Source organism: Lissotriton vulgaris, chromosome 12 (assembly GCF_964263255.1).
Source record: "Lissotriton vulgaris chromosome 12, aLisVul1.2, whole genome shotgun sequence".
In the NCBI taxonomy this organism is placed as follows: domain Eukaryota; kingdom Metazoa; phylum Chordata; class Amphibia; order Caudata; family Salamandridae; genus Lissotriton; species Lissotriton vulgaris.
Window position 1 is genome coordinate 491170537 of NC_141700.1, and position 17574 is coordinate 491188110.

A 17574-nucleotide genomic window follows, 5' to 3' on the forward strand; every position below is an offset into this window, starting at 1 on the left:
GTTTATCATTTGTTTGAAAGAAAAACATTAGAAGTTGGGGAATATTTAGGAGTTGTCTGCTACTGTTATAAGGAAACATGAGCTTACAGCCTGATTCATGAAGTAAAATTGCGCCCGCAATTGCTGCGAAAATGCAAATGCGGGCGCAATTTCCGTAATCGGCATTCAACAACAAAATAGCGAATTCGCTAACACATATTTGCGAATTCGCTAATATATTCGCAGAATCCCGGCAGGTGAGCATTAGCGAATCGGAAATAGCGACACACCACGGATTCTGCAAAAATAATTGCGAAATCGCAATATAATCGCAATCGGTATTCAAGAAAAATCGCTATTAGCGAAAAACCCAAAAATCGCTATTTGCACCGCGCAAAATAAGGACAACTCAAAGCAGGTCGTAACCATGAAAGCCATGGAAAAAAAACTTTCAAAAACCGTTGTCCTATCACCAACAGGTACTGGCCTGACCAATCACACATAAGGACCATCATCATCAGCAGCATTAGGAGTCCCACAATGCCAGGAATGTACATGGTGGTGAGGCGTCGCAGGCTAGAGCGATTAGCACGGAGGAGACGCAGGATCCAGGACAGGATATTCCGCCAGCGGGTCACCTCTCTGGGCCAAACCAGAGAGCAGATATATGCTAAATACAGGCTGAATGGGGAAATGATAATGCAGCTAATACAGGACCTTGACCCCCTGATGCAGCACCCAACAAGCCGTACCAATGCTGTGCCTACACATGTGCAGGTATTGTGTAGCCTGCACCTCCTGGCCTCCAGGAGTTTCCAGGGGATAGTAGCGGCTGCTGGGGGGATATCCCAGCCCACCATGTCACGCTGCCTCCACACTTTTGTTGACGCCATGCTCACCCAGCTACACCGTCACATCAAATTCCCCGCCAGTCAACAGGAATTGGACATGACCAAGCTACAATTCTACAATGTAGCCCATTTTCCACATGTGCTCGGATGTATAGACTGTACCCACGTCGCCATCTGCCCACCAGCTGGCATGGAGTATATGTTCCACAATAGAAAGTCCTACCACTCCCTCAACATCCAGATGGTCTGCAATGCTAAGACATACATCACTGACATTGTCGCACAGTACCCAGGGAGTACCCATGACTCCTTCATTTTCCGGCACAGCGGACTCCACACACGACTGGTCAGGGGAGAGTTTGGGGAAGGACACCTACTTGGTAAGTACACTTTGATTGAAATGTCACATTGCAAAGATGTAACAGCGCAGCACAGGCAATCACCATCTGCTCCTCTCATTCAGGTGACAGTGGCTACGCCCTCCTTGAATACCTCCTGACCCCATACCTCAACCCTGCTACACCCCAGCAACGGCGCTACAATATTGCTCACATATGGACAAGGAATTGCATAGAAAGGACATTTGGCCTGCTCAAGAGCAGGTTCCGCATACTGCACAAGACAGGTGGGGCCATGTATTACAGTCCTGAAAAGTGCTGCCGCATTGTGGCTGTCTGCGCAATACTACATAACATTGCAACCAAGCGCCGGATACCTGTTGACATCTCTGGCAGTGAATCTGAGGGGGACAACCGGCCACCTGCACATGCGCGCCATGCACATGGGGAGAACCCAGCAGAAGGGCACAGACGTCGCAACCACATCACAGTGAACAGTTTCTAGTACAACCACTTCCAACACCCCACAAATCAACAATGCATGCAAAATGTAATGATGACACAACGCTAATGTGTGTAGCAAAATAATTGTATTTGTTAAATTCACAAAAATAAAAATAACTTTCCTGTCAAAATAAGTCCAACAAACAGTATTACGCCATACTGCTGTGCATCACTACATGGCAGGCTTAACCTCAGCCTGTGCCATTGATTAACTGCAGTTCTCTAGGAGCGCATAGTGCGCGTTCCGCCATAGCGCCTCTGAGGGGCATCCTCCTCCGGGGCTTCAGGCAATGGGGGGGGCCTGGTGCTGCGGGTGTGTGGTGGGGCCTGTGAGGCAGATTGAGAGCTGACGCTGGACGCCCCCTCACTCGCATCATCACCCCCCACAACAGATGGAATAGCTGGAGGGTGAAGAGCAATGACTGCCGTGGTGAGGGTCTCCAGCACCCTTGTCATGTCCTCGCTGCACTGTATGATTTGGTGCTGGTGGGTCAGGGAGCGCCGCGCCAACAGAGATGCAGCATTCGCTGACACGTAACTTGCCCTGCTGTTAGTGTCAAGCCGGGTCATCAGTTGGCGGTGGCGCCGGCGTGTTCCACTGCGCTCTCTCGACATGGCCGCGGTGTTGGCCTCCAAGGCTGCAGCCATGCGGACCAGTCCTTCTCCCACACCTGCCATGTCTGCCCTCATGCCTTCCATGTGGCCTGCAACAGTGGCCACATTGCGCCCTATTATGTGCAGTTGTAGCTGTATAGCTCCCTGCTGCTGAGCCTGGCGCTGGTGAATGCGGAGCATGCGTCTCTCGACGCTGAGCCGCGCCAGTCCATGAGCATTGGTCCGCCTGCTAGCTGCTGTGGAGTGCTTGCGTGACCTGCCACGCCTGCCCTGCTGGCCTGAGTGTTAGGCTGGCCGCTGTGTGGACACTGGCGCAGCCCCGGATGTAGAGGCGACAGCTGCTGGGGGTATGACCGCCGGTGTTGCAGGTGCGCCAGACGCAGGGGGTGTGACTGATGGTGTGGCTGTTGTAGTAGATGCAGGGGGCACAGGAGTGACTGCCCTGGCTGCGGCTCTGGGAGGAGCAGCGGTGGCAGGAGGCACAATGGGGGCTGGCCTGCCAGCGGATGTGGGTGCTGCACCAGTTGCAGGGGGGACGCTGCAGGTGGTACTTGCTGCTGGTGTAGATGCAGCGGCAGGGGCTGGTGCCTGGGTTGGTGTTGGCACCTCCACCTCCGGGACGCCCTCATCGATCTCCAGCCTATCGCTGTCGCTGGTATCGCCACCTGTGGGGGTAAGTGGTGGATCATTAGTTGCATGTATCTGGCAGACGTGCAGTTGCTACATGCATGCTGGGTGACATTCCCTGAATGGCAGTGGCTTTGTGTGCTTTGGGACCTGTCTGGCTGCATTGTGGTACTACAACATTGTGGCCAGACTACATCTCCCACAATGCTTCAGGACATTCCTTGATGTGCAACTATGGCATGCCTATGGGACATTGGGGGAGCCTATTTGGTCATGGACATCCATAGGGGGCAGGGTCGCAGTCGCATGCCACTTACCTTGGGTGTCTTGGGTGGTGCGGGATGAGTCCAGTGTTGTGAAACCGACACAGGCCTCCTTCTCCAGGGTGTTCTCGACCTGGTCCTCCATGGGAGTGTTGGGTGGTACAGTTGGTCCTCCTCCTCCAGTGCCCGAGGACTCCCCAAGGCGCGCCGCCACCTTCTCCTTGGCACGGCCTCGGAGGTCGTACCACCGCTTTTTTAATTCCTCCAGGGACCTGGCCGCCACTCCCACGGAGTTCACAGCCGAGGCTATCCCCTGCCATATGCGCCGCTTCTCCTGTTCAGGGACCCTCCGAGAATTTGCGCCAAACAGTCTGTCATGGTTGGCCACAACCCCCTCAATGAGGTGTTCCAGCTCCTGCTCAGAGAATTTCAATTTTCTCTTGCGCCCAGACGAGCTGCTGGTGCCAGGTGCAGGTTCCTCAGCCATGGTACCAGGGTTGTGGATCAGTGTAATTTTCCAGATTAGCTGCAGCTCTCCAATATGCTCCCTCTCTCTCTGCCTCAATGTGGAAAATGGTGGTGGGAACCGGCAGCTTCCTGGTTGTGATGTCATCACTGGGCTCGAAATGCGACTTCCCGTTTTCCCGATCTCGCGAGTTTGCGATCTCGCAAATAGCGATATCGCAAATAGCGATATCGCTATTTGCGAGCTCGCAGTCCAGGCGCGGGTAGCCGGAAATAGCGATTATTCTGCGATTATCGGTCATCGCTAACGGAATTTGCGATCGCGTGCGAATCGCTTTTTTTTATCGCAATTCTTCATGAATTCGGATTTGCGATTTCTGAATAGCGATTCGCTTTTTTTCACTATTTCAGAATCGCAAATGCCGATTTTCATGAATATGGCGGTTGGTGTTTTATTCCTGATCTCTCTGCTTGCTCATTTGCATAGACAGAGTGTAGGAGAGGTGCATCATGGGAAAGAGCTTGGGCAGTGCATGAGATTGCATTTCCTTGACTATCTTGAAACTTCACGATAGCAGGCAGTATATTTTCTCTTCTCTCAACATTCCTGCTGCCAGAGGCCAGACGTCACTCTCCTTTTAAAAGGTGGCACCAAGACTCATGCTGCGCTTTTCATAGGGCTTGTCCGTTATTTGTGCCCGTTAGAGGTGCTCTGAGAGGGTGGCCAATCCTGAGTCAGATTCCTCCCCCCCAAGAAATCTCTCACTGTAAAAAGTCTGGGGATAACCATCAACGAGGACCTTTCGTTAAAATCTCAAATTGGAACCGTGGTTTCTTCTGGATTTTTCCAACTTAGGAAAATCAGGAAAATTGCCCATTTCCTCACTCCCTCCGCCTTAATCCAGGTAGTCATGGCCCTGGTCCTCTCCCACATTGACTTCTCAAACAGCCTTTATCTAGGCCTACCCGTAGGTCAACTCAAAAGACTGCAGTACTTGCAGAATCAGGCCGCTAGGCTGATTTGCAAAGTTCCCAAATGGGAATCAATTAAACCAGGCCTAGAGAGCCTGCACTGGCTACCCGTGGCTCAACGAGCCGAATTCAAAGCCGGGTGCATTATCTTTAAGGCTCTGCAAGGCAAGGGACCTCTATTCATCAGACAGCTAATTGGCAGATATGCTCCCTCACGGAACCTAAGATCTGCTTACAAAGACCTTCTTGAAGTTCCTCGTTTTAAGAAAAAACGACAAGGTGGCAGTAGTTTCCATTTCCTAGCAGCCACCCTATGGAATTCTCTGCCACTAGCCCTTAGACAGAGTAAAGATCTCCTCGCCTTCAGAAAGGCATACAAGACACATCTTTTTACAAAAGCTTACTTAAAATAACACGTCCGGCAGATTCACCCCTTGTTATGTTTTTTTTCTTTTATCTTTTCAGCGCCAAGAAGCCCTCGGGCGTACGTGCGCTTTATAAGTTTTTAATAACATAACATAACATAACATAACATAACATAACAGGTACACTTGAAGAAACGCGTTAGTCTTGTTTCATATGCCTCCAGCTTAGACAGATATAAACTTCTATATTCAGCTTTAATGAAAGTACGTCTGAAAAAGGGACTTAAAGTGCATGGCTATTTGCAGAGCACAGTGGTGGCTCACAGTCTATCGAATGGAGAGATGGTGGGGAAAGCATAAAATCGCTAGGGGACGAAAGTCCTACAGTGCCACTACAGTTAAAGCCTGATTCACGCTTCCCGTTCCCCTTGCCCAGTAGCCCCGACACCTCCTAATGAGCTGAGGTGTGTACAAAAAGAATTTGCATATTCCCAGACAGACACTTGGAACTGTCCACCTTTTTGCTTTTCTGTGCTTTGAGCAGAGACTCCGAAGTTTTATCCTGTTTCCCTCACCGGCCTAGTTCTTGCCCTCTTTTTTAGAGGCTGCAAATACCTCTCAGGTCCTCACCCTCGCAATGATAGGGTCTTTGATCTGGTGCCTCTAACCCCCAGAGAGCCATATTCTAACTTACTCTGGTTTCTCTTCAAAACGAAAAAATCTTTCGCCTTTTACTAAAGATTTCCGTGGAGAGGAACATTTACGAGTTTATTCAATATTTTAAGCCTTACAACAGGTGAGGCTGTTTATCATTTGTTTAAAAGAAAAGCATTAGAAGTTGGGGAATATTTAGGAGTTGTCTGCTACTGTTATAAGGGAACATGAGCTTGGTGTTTTATTCCTGATCTCTCTGCTTGCTCATTTGCATAGACAGAGTGTAGGAGAGGTGCATCATGGGAAAGAGCTTGAGCAGTGCATGAGATTGCTTTTACTTGACTATCTTGAAACTGCACGATAGCAGGCAGTATATTTTCTCTTTTCTCAACATTCCTGCTGCCAGAGGCCAGATGTCACTCTCCTTTTAAAAGGTGGCACCAAGACTCATGCTGCGCTTTTCATAGGGCTTGCACGTTATTTGTGCCCATTAGAGGTGCCCTTAGAGGGTGGCCAATCCTGAGTCAGATTCCGCTCAGGTACACTTGAAGGGGCTCGTTAGTCTTGTTTCATGTGCCTCCAGCCTAGACAGATATATACTTATATATTCAGCTTTAATGAAAATACGTGTGAAAAAGGGACTTAAAGTGCATGGCTATTTGCATAGAACAGTGGTGGCTCACAGCCTATCGATTGGAGGGATGGTGGGGAAAGCGTAAAACCGTTGGGGACGAAAGTCCTACAGAGCCACTTCAGTTAAAAGCCTGATTCACGCTTCCCGTTCCCCTTGCCCAGCAGCCCCGACACCTCCTAATGAGCTGAGGTGTGTACAATTATTTTTTGCATATTCCCAGACAGACACATGGGAACTGTCCACCTTATTGCTTTTCTGTGCTTTGAGCAGAGACTCTGAAGTTTTATCAATCAATCAATCAGTGACACTTATAAAGCGCGCTACATACCCGTAGGGTCTCAAGGCGCTAGGGGGGGGGGGGCGGGGGGGGGAGGTGCCGCTACTGCTTGAACAGCCAGGTCTTCAGCTTCTTCCTGAAGGAGAGGTGGTCTTGGGTCAGGCGCAGGTCGGGAGGGAGGGAGTTCCAGGTCTTGGCGGCCAGGTAGGAGAAGGACCTTCCTCCTGTAGTCGCTCTTCGGATGCGGGGGACGGCGGCGAGGGCGTGGTTGGCTGATCGGAGGTGGCGTTTGGGAGCGTAGAAGTTGACTCGGCCGTTGAGGTAGCTCGGGCCTTGGTCGTGTAGGGCTTTGTGTGCGTGGGTGAGGAGGCGGAAGGTGATTCTTTTGTTGACGGGGAGCCAGTGAAGGTCTCTCAGATGTCCGGAGATGTGGCTGGTTCGTGGGATGTCGAGGATGAGTCTGGCTGAGGCGTTCTGGATCCGCTGGAGTCTCTTCTGGAGCTTGGCGGTGGTACCGGCGTAGAGGGCGTTGCCGTAGTCCAGTCGGCTGGTGACGAGGGCCTGGGTGACGGTCTTCCTGGTCTCGGTGGGGATCCACCAGAAGATCTTCCGTAGCATGCGTAGGATGTTGAAGCACGCCGAGGAGACGTTGTTGACTTGCCTGGTCATGGAGAGGGAGGGGTCCAGGATGAAGCCCAGGTTGCGTGCATGGTCTGTCGGTTTGGGTGCGGTGCCCAGGGCGGGAGGCCACCAGGAGTCGTTCCAGGCGGAGGGAGAGGAGCCCAGGATGAGGACCTCCGTCTTGTCCGAGTTCAGTTTCAGGCGGCTGGTCGTCATCCACTCGGCTACCTCTTTCATCCCTTCGTGCAGGTTGGCTCTGGCGGCGGCGGGGTCGTTGGTCAGGGAGAGGATCAGCTGGGTGTCGTCGGCGTAGGAGATTATGCTGAGGTTGTGTTTGCGTACGATTGCCGCGAGGGGGCTCATGAAGACGTTGAAGAGGGTGGGGCTCAGAGATGATCCTTGGGGGACGCCGCAGATGACTTCGGAGGCCTCTGACTTGTACGGAGGTAGGCGGACTCTCTGTGTTCTTCCGTCGAGGAAGGAGATGATCCATTCCAGCGCCTTGTCCTGGATTCCGATGTTGCTGAGGCGCTGTACTAGGGTGCGGTGGCAGACCGTGTCGAATGCCGCGGAGAGGTCTAGGAGGATGAGGGCCGCTGTTTCTCCATTGTCCATCAGGGCTCGGATGTCATCGGTGGCGGCGATGAGGGCGGTCTCGGTGCTGTGGTTGGCTCGGAAGCCGGACTGTGAGGGGTCGAGGGATCCGTTCGTCTCGAGGAAAGCGGCCATCTGCTTGTTGACGGTCTTCTCGATGACTTTGGCTGGAAACGGGAGGAGCGAGATGGGGCGGTAATTCTTGAGGTCGGTGGGGTCCGCTGTTGGTTTCTTGAGTAGAGCGCTGAGTTCGGCGTGTTTCCAGCTCTCAGGGAAGATGGTGGTGTCGAAGGATGTGTTGATGATGTCTCACAGGTGGGGTGCGATGACAGCGTCGGCCTTGTTGAAGACGTGGTGAGGGCAGGGGTCGGTCGGTGATCCGGAGTGGATGGAGTTCATCGTGCGGATGGTGTCTTCGGTGCTGATCGGGGTCCAGGCGTGGAGGGTGGGGGGTGGTTGCTCGGTCATGGTGTGCGTTGGTTGGTTGTTGAAGCTGTTGTGTATGTCCGCGATCTTGTTGTGGAAGTATGAAGCGAGGGAGTTTCCCTCACTGGCCATGTTCTTGCCCTCTTTCCTAGAGACTGCAAATACCTCTCAGGTCCTCACCCTCGCAATGACAGGGTCTTTGATAGAGTGCCACTTACCCCCAGAGAGCCATATTCTTACTTACTCTGGTTTCTCTTCAAAACGAAAAAATCTTTCGCCTTTTACTAAAGATTTCCGTGGAGAGGAACATTTACGAGTTTATTCAATTTTTTTAAGCCTTACCACAGGTGAGGCTGTTTATCATTCGTTTAAAAGAAAAGCATTAGAAGTTGGGGAATATTTAGGAGTTGTCTGCTACTGTTATAAGGGAACACGAGCTTGGTGTTTTATTCCTGATCTCTCTGCTTGTTCATTTACATAGACAGAGTGTAGGAGAGGTGCATCATGGGAAAGAGCTTGGGCAGTGAATGAGATTGCTTTTTCTTGACTATCTTGAAACTTCACGATAGCAGGCAGTATATTTTCTCTTCTCTCAACATTCCTGCTGCCAAAGGCCAGACGTCACTCTCTATTTAAAAGGTGGCACCAAGACTCATGCTGCGCTTTTCATAGGGCTTGCACGTTATTTGTGCCTGTTAGAGGTGCCCTTAGAGGGTGCCCAATCCTGAGTCAGATTCCTCTCAGGTACACTTGAAGGGGCTCGTTTGTCTTGTTTCATGTGTCTCCAGCCTAGACAGATCTATACTTATATATTCAGCTTTAATGAAAATACGTGTGAAAAAGGGACTTAAAGTGCATGGCTATTTGCATAGAACAGTGGTGGCTCACAGCCTATCGATTGGAGGGATGGTGGGGACGAAAGTCCTACAGTGCCACTTCAGTTAAAGCCTGATTCACGCTTCCCGTTCCCCTTGCCCAGCAGCCCGACACCTCCTAATGAGCTGAGGTGTGTACAAAAAGAATTTGCATATTCCCAGGCAGACACTTGGAACTGTCCACCTTTTTGCTTTTCTGTGCTTTGAGCAGAGACTCTGAAGTTTGATCCTGTTTCCCTCACCGGCCTAGTTCTTGCCCTCTTTTTTAGAGGCTGCAAATACCTCTCAGGTCCTCACCCTCGCAATGATAGGGTCTTTGATCTGGTGCCTCTAACCCCCAGAGAGCCATATTTTTACTTACCCTGGTTTCTCTTCAAAATGAAAAAATCTTTCGCCTTTTACTAAAGATTTCCGTGGAGAGGAACATTTACGAGTTTATTCAATTTTTTTAAGCCTTACCACAGGTGAGGCTGTTTATCATTCGCTTAAAAGAAAAGCATTAGAAGTTGGGGAATATTTAGGAGTTGTCTGCTACTGTTATAAGGGAACATGAGCTTGGTGTTTTATTCCTGATCTCTCTGCTTGCTCATTTGCATAGACAGAGTGTAGGAGAGGTGCATCATGGGAAAGAGCTTGGGCAGTGCATGAGATTGCTTTTCCTTGACTATCTTGAAACTGCACGATAGCAGGCAGTATATTTTCTCTTCTCTCAACATTCCTGCTGACAGAGGCCAGACGTCACTCTCTATTTAAAAGGTGGCACCAAGACTCATGCTGCGCTTTTCATAGGGCTTGCACGTTATTTGTGCCCGTTAGAGGTGCCCTTAGAGGGTGGCCAATCCTGAGTCAGATTCCTCTCAGGTACACTTGAAGGGGCTCGTTTGTCTTGTTTCATGTGCCTCCAGCCTAGACAGATCTATACTTATATATTCAGCTTTAATGAAAATACGTGTGAAAAAGGGACTTAAAGTGCATGGCTATTTGCATAGAACAGTGGTGGCTCACAGCCTATCGATTGGAGGGATGGTGGGGACGAAAGTCCTACAGTGCCACTTCAGTTAAAGCCTGATTCACGCTTCCCGTTCCCCTTGCCCAGCAGCCCGACACCTCCTAATGAGCTGAGGTGTGTACAAAAAGAATTTGCATATTCCCAGGCAGACACTTGGAACTGTCCACCTTTTTGCTTTTCTGTGCTTTGAGCAGAGACTCTGAAGTTTGATCCTGTTTCCCTCACCGGCCTAGTTCTTGCCCTCTTTTTTAGAGGCTGCAAATACCTCTCAGGTCCTCACCCTCGCAATGATAGGGTCTTTGATCTGGTGCCTCTAACCCCCAGAGAGCCATATTTCTACTTACCCTGGTTTTTCTTCAAAATGAAAAAATCTTTCGCCTTTTACTAAAGATTTCCGTGGAGAGGAACATTTACGATTTTATTCAATTTTTTAAAGCCTTACCACAGGTGAGGCTGTTTATCATTCGCTTGAAAGAAAAGCATTAGAAGTTGGGGAATATTTAGGAGTTGTCTGCTACTGTTAAAAGGGAACATGAGCTTAGTGTTTTATTCCTGATCTCTCTGCTTGCTCATTTGCATAGACAGAGTGTAGGAGAGGTGCATCATGGGAAAGAGCTTGGGCAGTGCATGAGATTGCTTTTCCTGGACTATCTTGAAACTGCACGATAGCAGGCAGTATATTTTCTCTTTTCTCAACATTCCTGCTGCCAGAGGCCAGACGTGACTCTCCTTTTAAAAGGTGGCACCAAGATTCACGCTGCGCTTTTCATAGGGCTTGCACGTTATTTGTGCCCGTTAGAGGTGCCCTTAGAGGGTGGCCAATCCTGAGTCAGATTCCTCTCAGGTACACTTAAAGGGGCTCGTTAGTCTTGTTTCATGTGCCTCCAGCATAGACAGATATATACTTATATATTCAGCTTTAATGAAAATACGTGTGAAAAAGGGACTTAAAGTGCATGGCTATTTGCATAGAACAGTGGTGGCTCACAGCCTATCGATTGGAGGGATGGTGGGGAAAGCGTAAAATCGTTGGGGACGAAAGTCCTACAGCGCCACTTCAGTTAAAGCCTGATTCACGCTTCCCGTTCCCCTTGCCCAGCAGCCCGACACCTCCTAATGAGCTGAGGTGTGTACAAAAAGAATTTGCATATTCCCAGGCAGACACTTGGAACTGTCCACCTTTTTGCTTTTCTGTGCTTTGAGCAGAGACTCTGAAGTTTGATCCTGTTTCCCTCACCGGCCTAGTTCTTGCCCTCTTTTTTAGAGGCTGCAAATACCTCTCAGGTCCTCACCCTCGCAATGATAGGGTCTTTGATCTGGTGCCTCTAACCCCCAGAGAGCCATATTCTAACTTACTCTGGTTTCTCTTCAAAACGAAAAAATCTTTCGCCTTTTACTTAAGATTTCCGTGGAGAGGAACATTTACGAGTTTATTCAATTTTTTTAAGCCTTACAACAGGTGAGGCTGTTTATCATTCGTTTAAAAGAAAAGCATTAGGGGGCGTGGCCAAGATGGCGGTGTGAGCGGACGTGCTTTGCTGAGCTCCCGCCGCCGGCCGCCGAATCTAGCATAATTACAGCACCTACCCGGCCGTGACTGGTCCCGAGAATCTTCTGGCGCCGACAGCGCAGCAGCGGTGATCTGCGGGTCCGGTCCTGGGCCCGGGGACGGCCGGACTCGTGACCGGTTGGACGGCGGAGGCGACGACCGTTGGGGCCTGGCGCGCTCGGGGTGCCGAGAGTGCGGCCGAAAACGAGGCCGAGGTGGGCGGAGCCGCAGCGCCGCCCGAGGACGCACGGAGCAGGCATCGGCTGAGGCGGCGGGTCCGGCCCGCGCGGCAAAGCGCGAGGCTTCCCACGGCTCTGCGTGGAAGCTACTGCGGACCTGCCAGCCACGGCACGCATTGGAAGGAGACGCTGCCCGGACTGCCGCCGGCCCCCATCGCCGGACCTGGTGCCGCTGGAGCCCCGGCCTGCAGCTCATTGAAACGGAGGTACGGGGGGGGTTGGGACAGAGGTACCAGGCGCCCCCCCCCCTCGCCACACACACGCGACCCAGCCCGCCGAGCCGGGCTCCATCGGCACATTAGGCGCGCTCACTGGCCGGAGCTTCACCGGCGAGTGAGGGGTGATTGCCTGCGGCAGCCCGCCCTTTTCTGGCGCACCGGCGCTGCGGCTCCCCCCCCTCCTGGACCACTGACCAGCACGACGACGCGGAGGCGTCTGGGGCCTCGCCGAGCACAGAGCCGCCACGCAAGCGGGGAGCCGGTCCACGTGGCCTGCGCTGCTCCCACTCCACGGGCCCTGCGGCGCCCCGACACTTGCCCGGACCCCCGAGGAACAACGCGGGCCCACCCCGCACCTGGTTGGCACCCCTTGGCGGACCCGCTCACCTATAACCACGCTGCGGGGGCCGCGCTGCGCCCGGAGCACCGACTGGACTCGCAGAGAGCGGGCGCAACGCACCGCCTTCCCCAGACTGGGCGCCAGGAGGCACAGCGGCGTCGGCGGCCTAGGCCTGCGGTCCACCACCAGAGTGTTCCTGGACAGGAGAAGCTACACGGACCATGTCCAACGCCAGGACGAGGAAGGACCGCTCCATCGCGGACCTCTTCACCCCCGGCGCTCAGGGGAAGAAGGCGGACGCCTCCGCAGCCAGCCAACGCGGGGGCGCCGAGAAGAAACAACAGGCCTCGCCAGCCCAGGGGCAGCCGGACACTGAGGGCCCCATCACGCGCTCCTTCCTGGAGTCACTCTTCATGGGACTTCGCGAGGACATTCAGGACTTAAAGAAGGAACTCCAGGACGAGATAAAAGAGGCGCGCCGCGATACCGACGCCATTGGTGAGAGAGTGGCGGAGCTGGAAACGAAGAGCGACGCACGGGACATGGAGATCGAAGCACTGCGGCAGGAACTGGCGCGCATTCACGACCAACAGGTGGACCTTCAAACACACGCCGAGGATTTGGAGAACCGCTCCAGGCGGCACAACATAAGGATCCGGGGGGTGAAGCACTCCCCTGACACGGAGGACCTCTTCCAGTTCGCCCGGGAGCTGTTCAACCACATCCTGGGACGACCGTCGGATGCACCCCTGGGACTGGACAGAGTGCACAGAACGGGCCCGCCTAGGGTGGCCACGGCTCATCCAGCGGACATCCTTGTGTGCGTCCAAGACTTCCGCACCAAGGAGGAGATCCTTGCTAATGCGCGCAGGATGGCGCCGGTGTCCTTCGGCGCGCACTCCCCTGCCCTCTATCAGGACCTTGCAGCACTGACCCTGGAGAAGAGGCGCCTCTTCCGACCCGTCACGGCGGAATTGCGGAAGCGCAACATCTCATACAGCTGGGGGCACCCCTTTCGCCTTGTGTTTAAAATGGGCAATAACCTCCACCAGATACGCTCCCTCAAGGAGGCCTACGCCCTTCTAGACATTGAGGAGCCGGCGGAGGCCGAGAACCCCGGAGCGGGGGTTGCACCCAATGAGGACGCGCCGGGGAAATGGCGGCAACAGCCGAGGCGAAACAGGCCGCGACGCCCTGCCACCAAAGAAATAACAGAGGGCCAACGAGCGGCGGTGGAGACGGTCGCGCAAGGCCTGGCGAATAAAGAACATGATTGAACTCTGCCACGGCCACACGGCGCTGCCACGACATGACCTGGCCGGGACGATTCACCCCGGCGGCGGGGGCGAAGCCTCGCTGACCCGCGTTGTGTCTACGCCGTCCCCTTGATGGCTGACCCGCGTGGGGAGGCGCGGTGCCCGACATCACCGTCGCCATTGCCCACACACCAAGTGTTTCCTTCACCACGGGTCCAGCGGACTCACACCTGGACCTGGGACTATGTTGATTTGGACTTCTTTTTGGTTGCAGGGGCGGAGGGAGGGAGTGGGGGGGGGGGATTCCACAGGTGCTTGCACCGGTACAGAGATTCGAGCATTGCACTATTGGGGTTTGGGGGGAGGGAGGAGCTGCACCAGTTGGGGTTGGGGGGGAGTTGGGGGTAGAGGGGGGGGGTGGGGGGGTTCTCCTTGGAGGTTGGGGGGGACAGTTGGGGAATGGGGGGTGTTGGGGGGGGTGGGGGAGGGGCGGGTGGGCTCTCCTTGTCCAGGGGATTGTGGCATCAGGGTAGGAGTCGGTAGGACCCCCTGCGCAGCGTCTCTTGCGGCCTGTTGGTCTGCGGCGGCCACCTCCGGGTGGGGAATAGCATCTCCCTTGTTACCCCAGACATGACACGTCACCTAACGGTGCTCTCACTCAACGTGCGAGGTCTTAATAGCCCGAATAAGCGCAAAGCAATCCTCTCCTGTCTCGAACGCTCCAAAGCGGATATCTGCCTCCTCCAGGAGACACACCTTGTTCGCAGCGATCAGCACAGACTCAAGTCACGCGCCTTTCCCTGGCAGTTCTTCTCCTCCTCCCCAAAGAAAACGGCGGGGGTGGCGATTCTAGTGGCTAAATCCTTCGAGGGGAGGGTCCTCCAGAAAGAGGCCGAAATTAAGGGGCGACTTCTGCTTTATAGCTTCCAGGTTGCAGGCCTCACCTTGCTAGTGGGTTCAGTCTATGGCCCGAACGAGGGACAGGAACGGTTCTTGCATACGGCACTAGAATCCGCTACATCCACCACACGCACGCATTTGTTGTTAGGGGGGGACCTTAACATTGTTTTTCACAACACGGCGGACCGCTCAGGCCAGAGATCCGGCCAAGTGGGAGCGCTCACTGCAACAGGACACACGCACGTGGCGGACCTGGGCCTCATAGATTTATGGCGACACATGCACCCCCGGACCACGGCATATACGTACTACTCGGCGGCACACAAGACGTATGCGCGGCTGGATTATTTCCTGTGCTCCACTCAGCTAGCGCAGCAGGTCGAGGAGGTGGAGATTCTGCCGGCCGCTCTCTTGGACCATTCCCCAGTTGTGACGACGCTTCGTATAGGCGCTATGCCAGCCCCGCAACGACACTGGAAGCTGCGAGACGGCCTCCTGCAGTTGCCCGACACCCAAACACGCCTCGCTGCTGCGATCGACCGCTTCCTGGAACACAACGCCAATGATGACACTTCGAAGGCCACTCAGTGGGCTGCCCTCAAGGCGGTCCTCCGCGGGGAACTCATCTCCATAGCCACCGCCAACAACAGGGACAGGGCAATGAAGCGTGCTGAGCTTACCCAACGGGTGGCGGAACTAGAACAGATGCACCAGCGCACGGGAGCGGCGAGGGCATGGCGCCAACTATGCGCCGAGCGGAAAATGTTGGCGGCTTTGGACCAAGATGTAGCGGAATACGCCGCTATGCGCCTTAAGCACGCCTATTACACCGGAGGCGACCGGTGCGGGAAGCTTCTGGCGAGCAGGCTACGGGCGCAAACCCAACGGCAACAGGTGCGATCCCTCCGGTCGGCCGATGGCAGCCAGATCACGGAGGACGCGGCGATTGCGGCGACCTTTGGCACCTTTTATGCGGCACTATACGACGCGGACCGCCTAGACCCACTCGCCGGCCCGGCATACCTGCAGGGCGCGGAGCTCCCCTCCCTCAACCAAGCCCAAGCGGACTTCTTGGAACGGCCCATTGGTCTGGAGGAAGTCATCTCTGCTATTGCCCGCCTCAAGGTGGGGAAATCCCCGGGACCCGACGGCTATACCGCGGCCTTCTACAAAACCTTTTGCCAGCAGCTTGCCCCCCTCTTGAGAGACCTGTTTAACACCTTTGACACGCCTGGGGCCATCCACCCCGACCTACTGGAGGCATCCATCTCTGTCATCCCCAAACCGGGCCGCGACCCGGCGACGTGTAGCTCATACAGGCCCATCTCGCTGCTGAATGTAGACTTGAAGCTCTACACGGGCATTCTAGCGGGCCGCATTGCACCTTACATGCAGCAGCTGGTAGACCCTGATCAGGCGGGCTTTATCCCCCAACGGCAGACTAGCGATAACACCAGGCGAGTGTTACACCTCATCGAGGCCGGGTCGCGCACTAAACCGGGCTGCATGCTCCTCACCATTGACGCGGAGAAAGCCTTCGACAGAGTGCATTGGCCCTATCTCGACCAGGTCCTCCGCCACTTCGGCTTTGGCGAGAAGCTCCGCCACCGCATCTTCAATTGCTACCGCCAGCCCAACGCCACAGTCAGGGTGAACGGCCACACCTCCCCGAGGTTCGACATTGGCAGAGGCACGCGCCAGGGCTGCCCCCTGTCGCCGCTTCTATTCGCCCTATACATGGAGCCGATGGCTCAGAGGGTACGGCAGCACGCGCTCATATCTGGTATCAAATTCGGTGCCGATACGCATAAGATCAGCTTGTACGCTGACGACGTCCTGCTATCTCTCACCAACCCTATGCAGTCCCTGCGTGCTCTCTTTGTAGAGCTCCACACCTTTGCCCTAGCCTCGGGTTTCAAAATTAACGAAGCTAAATCTGAAGCCCTGAATATCTCCCTGAATCCAGACGTGGTGGCCGAGATTAAATCGGAATTCAAGATACAGTGGTCGGACGCAACCGTCCCGTACCTGGGCGTCCGCCTGGCCCCCTCCGTTAGGAGTACCGCGCGTGTCAACTACGAGGCCCTCACACTCAAACTTCGGGAGCAGATCCGGCGTTGGAAGCCGCTCACCCTGTCATGGCTCGGCAGAATTGCCGCAGTCAAAATGACTCTGCTGCCGCAGATTCTGTATTTGTTTCAGACGCTCCCCTTGAACCCCCCGCAGGGTTGGCTTCAACAGACCCAATCGGACCTGTCACGGTTCATCTGGAACGGCCGGCGGCCCCGGTTTAAGCACGCTCTCGCTACCCTACCCCCGGCGAATGGGGGGGTCGGCGTACCCGACCTCACCCTGTACTTTCAGGCAGCGCAGCTGCGCACTTTGGTAGAATGGTTCCAGCTGGAGTCCGGCAAACACTGGCTCTTCCTGGACCAAGCTGTGGCCGGCCGTACCCTCCAGGGCGTGCCTTTCCTGCCACGCCGCCACCGCCCCCCTAACCTGTACGCCTCTGAAATCACTAGCACCGCCCTGCGAGTGTGGGACAGAGTGGCCGTGGCCAAGGGGCTGACCTCCTTCCCCTCGCCTATGACTCCCATCTTTGAGAACCCGGACTTCTCGCCGGGCCTGGTCCCCGGAACATTCACAACGTGGCGGACGACGCCCTGCAGGGCGGCGGGACACATGTTCGACACGAAGGGAGTTCTCCCGTTCCAGCAGGTCAAGGCGGATTATGGCGTGGCCGAATCGGAACGCTTGCAATATCTGCAGGTGCGCCATTGGGTGCTCCACCCCTCAATCCGGCCCGGGGCCCAACGGCACCTCACACCTTACGAACGATGGCTGCTGACGCGCACCTCCGACAAGAAATTGATTTCAGACCTTTATCAACAGCTACTCCTCACCCAGGCACACACGTACAACACAGGTCAGGCCCGGTGGGAGAGGGACCTGGGGAGGCAGCTCACTAGGAAAGAGTGGGAGGGGGTGTACCATAGGGCCAGA

The 17574-nt window shown here is 54.5% G+C and overlaps 5 non-coding genes across 5 annotated transcripts; all 5 read left to right on the forward strand.

Moving 5' to 3' along the window:
* Positions 1 to 5669: 5669 nt before the first annotated feature.
* LOC147676836 (U5 spliceosomal RNA) lies at positions 5670 to 5783 on the forward strand. Its single transcript, XR_015302787.1, has one exon. It is a non-coding gene; the product is annotated as a U5 spliceosomal RNA (small nuclear RNA).
* Positions 5784 to 8425: 2642 nt separating this feature from the next.
* On the forward strand, positions 8426 to 8540 carry LOC147676837 (U5 spliceosomal RNA). The gene has a single exon (XR_015302702.1). It is a non-coding gene; the product is annotated as a U5 spliceosomal RNA (small nuclear RNA).
* An 877-nt stretch (positions 8541 to 9417) lies between these two features.
* Positions 9418 to 9532, forward strand: LOC147676838 (U5 spliceosomal RNA). Its single transcript, XR_015302805.1, has one exon. It is a non-coding gene; the product is annotated as a U5 spliceosomal RNA (small nuclear RNA).
* Positions 9533 to 10409: 877 nt separating this feature from the next.
* LOC147676839 (U5 spliceosomal RNA) lies at positions 10410 to 10524 on the forward strand. Its single transcript, XR_015302939.1, has one exon. It is a non-coding gene; the product is annotated as a U5 spliceosomal RNA (small nuclear RNA).
* An 897-nt stretch (positions 10525 to 11421) lies between these two features.
* Positions 11422 to 11536, forward strand: LOC147676840 (U5 spliceosomal RNA). Its single transcript, XR_015302887.1, has one exon. It is a non-coding gene; the product is annotated as a U5 spliceosomal RNA (small nuclear RNA).
* Positions 11537 to 17574: the final 6038 nt, after the last annotated feature.